Source organism: Prunus dulcis, chromosome 1 (genome assembly GCF_902201215.1).
Source record: "Prunus dulcis chromosome 1, ALMONDv2, whole genome shotgun sequence".
NCBI lineage: Eukaryota > Viridiplantae > Streptophyta > Magnoliopsida > Rosales > Rosaceae > Prunus > Prunus dulcis.
The window spans coordinates 35149456-35155455 of record NC_047650.1 but is presented as its reverse complement, the minus strand read 5'-3'; positions in this window follow the sequence as shown (position 1 = coordinate 35155455).

Sequence of the window (6000 nt, the reverse complement as noted above, 5' to 3'; positions counted from 1 at the left end):
TTCCTTGACAGAGATCAAGTGATAATAGCCACTGCTGTATACTTCTTTGACTGCGAATGGACCCTCCCATTGCGGGGCAAACTTGGAAGGTCCTGATATCTGTCTTTTCACATGTTCGACAACTTTTAGCACGAGATCTCCTTGCTTGAAAGCTTGAGGCTTAACGGTCCTGTTGTATGCTTGGGCAGTAGTCCTGTGATAAAGTGCCATTTTCCTTTCGGCTTCCATCCTCTTTTCATCCACTGCTTCGAGGTCTAACACACGCCAATCCGAGCATGATTTTGCATCCCATTCAAGATCATTGACAGCCGACACTCTAGCCGTGGGGATGGTGATTTCCACAGGTGAGATGGCATCAGACCCATACACGAGTGAGTAAGGTGAAAAACCAGTAGCACCCCTTGGTGAGGTGCGGTAAGCCCACAAAGCGTCCGGTAGGTGGATGCTCCAGTTTCCCTTATACTCATATACCATCTTGCTCAGAATTCTCAGTATTGTCTTGTTGGTAGCCTCCGCTTGACCATTTCCTTGTGGGTAGTAAGGTGTGGAGCGACGATGCTTGATACCGTAACCATTGAGTGTTGAGCTTACCTGTTTGTTGACAAAAGGCGTACCATTATCGGTAACCATTTTGTATGGAATTCCAAATCTGCACACGATGTATTCTCGAATGAAATTCGAGACAGCAGCCCCTGTGGCTTTTCGAAGAGGAATTGCCTCAACCCACTTTGTGAAATATTCCGTAGCTGTAAGGATCCATATGTAACCGTCGGAAGGGGGGTGAATTGTCCCAATCAAATCAAGCCCCCATGTATGGAAAGGCCATGGGGTGCGCATATCCTGTAACAGCGTTGGAGGTTTATGGCTTAAATTAGCATGGATCTGGCATGTGTGGCATTTCTTAACAAAGTCATGTGCATCTTTCTTCATAGTAGGCCAATAGTATCCGAAACTTAGCAGCTGCCGATAAAGCCTCTTCATCCCTTGATGTTCTCCACATTCTCCAGCATGTATCTCCTGCATGACTTGATGAGCCTCCGACTTTTCCAAGCATCGTAGTGGTTCCCCATTAAATCCCTTCCTATAAAGAGTCGCTCCATCCATGAAGTATCTTTTTACCGTCTTTTTGAGCTTATAAGCGAGCTTGGAATCGGTTGGCAGGGCTCCTTCAAGGAAAAATGCTAGATATGGGGCCCTCCAATCTTCCGCCATTGACACAGTAAAAGCCTCCTCGGTAGTGGGTACCGTAGAACATTTGGGACAATTAGCCTGAACATCGGCTGCTTGTTTCCTCATTTCTGGCCAATAATAACCTTTACGCTGCAGGCGCCGATACAGACTGGTTACTGGTTCCAAACTGCAGGTGGCTTCGTGTACCTCTTGCAACCTCCTTCTTGCTTCTACCATTCCCACGCATCTAGTCAAAACACCGCCTGGAAGGCGTCTATAGAGTTCCCCAAAGATGAGCACATAGTCTTTCAAGTCCTTAATGCTGCTTTCTCCACTGAATTCTTTTCTTAACGGCTTTCTCCAGTCATCTTCTTCCAGCAGCTCCTCCTGGACCATTGCCTCTACTACTGGCGTCTCTCTCCTTACCACAATAATATTAGGTTGCTCCTGCACGTATGAGAGTTTTGATCCCAGTGTAGCCAAAGCATCTGCATACCTATTAGTGACTCCCGGGATGTGTTCCATCACCACCTGTTTAAAGGAATTAATGAGCGTTTCAGCAGCTGTACGATAGGGTGCCAAAGTTGCTTCTTTCACTGCAAAGCTCCCTTGCAATTGGCTCAATACCAGATTTGAATCTCCAATGACCTTCACTCTTTCTGCACCCATTTCCCTTGCCGTAGACAATCCCATGATAAAAGCCTCATACTCCGCGACATTATTTGTGCATGGGAAATCTAGCTTGAATGAGAGAGCTGAGGTTTGCCCTTCAGGATTGATAATCACTACACCTGCTCCTCCACCGTTGGTTGTAGAGGATCCATCAAAGTAGAGGGTCCATGACGCTTCTTCTACAACAGTGGCAACTACTTCCGACAGCTCTCCCAATACTTCTTTGGACAGAGTAGACTCCTCTACTTCGGGGAATAGGGCTAACATATCAATTACAGCCTGTCCCCTAATAGCCTTCGGGGACGTACACACAATATCGAACTCAGATAATTGCAGCAACCAGCGTGCAAGGCGTCCTGATAGCACTGGTCTTGTGAGCAAGTATCTCACAGGGGCGGATTTTACTACAAGCTGCAGCTTGTGAGCAAGAAAGTAATGTCGCAATCGCTGCGCAGCATAAACAAGAGCAAGGCATAATAGTTCTGCCTTCTGGTACCTTGTCTCAGCTCCCTTCAATTGTCTGCTTACATAGTAAATGGGGCTTTCTTCCCCCTCATGACTATCCTGGGCAAGCAAAGCTCCAACCGCGGTACTTGTCGCGGCTAAGTAAAGCTTGAGTGGAAGTCCCGGGGTAGGTGCCCTCATCGTGGGTAGCCTGGCTATCAGTTGCTGCACTTGCTGGTAAGCCTCCTGGCATTCCTTGCTCCATATGTACGATTGGCCTTTTTTGAGCAAAGGGGTGAAGATGCTCATCATAGCAGTAAGCCCTGGAATAAAGCGTCGAATGTACGACAGCCTCCCCATGAAACTTTTCAATTCCTTCGGGTTCTTTGGTGGCGACAAGGATTTTAGGGCCCTAGTCTTTTCGGGATCCACATCTATGCCGCGTTGGTGTACCTGAAACCCCAAGAATTTACCGGATGATACTCCGAACGCACACTTCTTCGGATTCATTTTCAGCCCGTATAGCCGGCACCTTTCCAGCACCTTCCTTAAAACCTCATGATGACCCAGTCTGGTTTTAGATTTCACCACAAGGTCATCCACATAGTCTTCCACCTCTTTTCCCATCATATCATGAAACACTGCCGTCATGGCTCTTTGGTAGGTGGCACCCGCATTTTTGAGACCAAATGGCATGACCGTGTAATAGAAATTCCGATACGGCGTTCGAAAGGCTGTCTTTTCAGCATCCTTGGGCGACATTTTGATCTGATTGTATCCACTGAATCCATCCATAAAGGACAACATGCCTTGACCCGAGGTTGAATCGATCAATATATCCATGTTGGGCAGCGGAAACTCATCTTTTGGGCAAGCTCGATTGAGGTCTCGGTAGTCTGTACATATTCTAATGACCCCGGTCTTCTTTTTCACTGGAACGATATTTGCTAGCCACGTGGGGTGCTTGATGGGCTTGATGAATCCAGCAGCTAACAGTTTTTCGATTTCCACCTTGATTTGCTTTTCAACCTCAGGATGAAAATTCCTTCTGGGCTGTACGACGGGTCTGGTACCCAGCTCAATATTCAACATGTGACTCACCAAATTTGGATCAAGGCCGGGCATTTCTTCGTAGCTCCAAGCGAACACATCTCGAAATTCCTTTAACAAAGGCACCAAAACTTCCTTCTCCTCCTTTGTTAAATGGATGCTGATGGAAATGGATCTTTGGACGGCAGGATCATCACTTAAGTCAATTGTCTCCAATTGCTCAGTTACTGCCACTGAGCCATCTTGCATGTGCTTGGGAGCAACCATTGGCTCCTGGAAAGCACAAGGTGAAAGTGCCTTGTCATCTGAATCTTTGCAGTCGTTGGTTTGCATCGCTTCTCCTCCATACTCGGGGCTTTCCCGTAAGACACGGTTAAGCCCCCAATCCCGTCATAAGCGGTACACGGTGCGCCCATCGGGGAGCGTTACTTTTGAGCACCGGGGATGATCATAGGCATGATTGTTAGCTTCCGAGTGTCTCTTTCTTCCTCGGTTGATGATGGTGATGAGTTCTTCATTACTTAAATCACGAATTTCTGTCCAAGAAGGGAGACAGGTTCCAAAATCTTTGGATGGGTTGCTTCCAGCATCTGTTCATTCGGTGTAGAATTCAGCTTCCAAATAATGGGCTTCGTTTTTGTTGAATGGTGTCTGATTTCCTGGTATGCGGAGTGGTCTCAGCTCAATTCTTCCTTTCACGCATTGATGGTAAGTAGAGACCACAAGCTTATGTTTATTGAGCCATGGCCTTCCAAGCAGCGCATGATAAGCCACATCCACATCCACGACATAGAATTTTGTAAGTGACCGAATTGGCCCCACCTTTAAATTTACTTGCATATGTCCCACCGTTACTTCACTTTTGTTTCCAAAGCCGCTGATGCTTGTTTGTGATTGGACAATTTTGGATAATGGGATACCAGCTGCCGTAAGCACAGACAGGGGTAATATATTAACGGAAGAACCTGTGTCTACCAAGGCCCGCCTTATGAACACATCGTTGATCTGTCCTTCCAAGTAAAGTGGCCTTCTGTGATCTGGATATGGGACCTCCATGTCTTCATCCGTGAAAACGATAGCGTTGTCGTTTTCCAAAAATGACCTCTGTGGCTGTGCGGTAAAACAATGAGAACTGGACTCAGAGATGCTCATGAGAGCTGCCGTAGCTGCTTCCCTCGCTTGAGGCCCGAAGTCAAGTTGATCAAAGAGTGATTTGAATTTTGGGTTCCTTTGAAGGACCTGTGAGGCTGTGGGTCCTTGCCTTTTACCTAAATAGCGCTCCATTACAGTTGTTTCAGCCTCGGTAAGAGCATGAAACGTGACGGCCGCTGTTTCCTGTTGTCCTGCGAAGGCTCCCAGGCATTGCTCTCCCAGCGTAAACGCCTTATCAGCTGCGCGATCATCCCATCCTTGAGCGAGCGGCCATGGCGCATCATAACTCGGGGGTTTTGAGTATTTCCGCCAGAAAGCTTTTTCCATATTCCCGCAAGGCTCCCAGATGGCTTCCGGTGGTTTGGGGTCGTCCCTCCATGGATGACAAGGCTCATCGTCATCGAGTAAATCACCAGAACATGTTATGACAGCAACTATTTCCTTTCCCCTTCGTTTTGGCAAAGGGTCCTCATCAATAATCTGTCTTTTAGAGGGAAGCTCAAGAACCCCTTCGTGTATTTTGCCATGCAAGATTTTCCTCAGAGCTTGACAAGCGGTAGTTGGATGTCCCACGAATTGATGGTAGCGACAGTACCTAGGGTCATTATTTTCTTCTCGGGTGGGGACTTTGTAGGGCCTGAGAGGTTTGATCGCGCCATCAGCGATCATTGTGTCCAGGATGGCATGAAACTCCTCATCTTTGCATGGTAGCGGCGGGTACGTCTCTCGGTCCTTCCTTTTGCGCGTGCTGTAGTCATTGGATGGCTTGTCATCTACAGCCAGCGTTTGGTGTGCCTCCTTCTTCTCATTCCTCCAAGTCCTTTGTCCTGTCGGTTTGACAGACATGCTTGTTTTTCTTACTGCTTCCAACAACCTAGAAAATTGACTGATGCCAATGTTTTCTAGGTACACTCTATAATCCGCCACAATGTTGCTGATGCAGATTTCGACAAGTGCCTCTTCATCATTTTCATCATAGCAATCTAGGGCCAGATCCCGAAACCTTCGTACAAAGTCCACAGGATCTTCACCATGCCTCTGGCGGGTATTGTTGAGCTGGGTGGCGGTGACTCTTTCCTCGTGCTGAAAGTACTTTTTACAGAACCTGCCTGCCAATTGTGCCTTAACAGCACGTTTAGTTCTTCTAATTGTCCCAGCCTTTCCTAACAGGCTCTACGCTTTTTTCTAAGGTATTGGGTCATGCTCTCTCTTCTCTCATGCTAACCCATGTGTTTCGGGCCGAGGAAATAGGCTTGAGTTTTGGGTCCCCCAAGTGATACGAAACTACCATTCCCTTGGCTCGTCAATTAGTCCTGTGAAAACCCGTTGCCATCCATACCACAACCCGTTCAAGCAAGCCCCGGGTAATTTTGGTGGCTTGGGCCCACCTAAGCTTGTAACACATCTTGGCGTTGGCATGGCGGTTCCGACACATATGCTTGTGCTTGGATTTATATCCTATTATCACAGGCCATAGCCGAGTTCAATAGGAGTGAGCATGTTTTTTTTTGT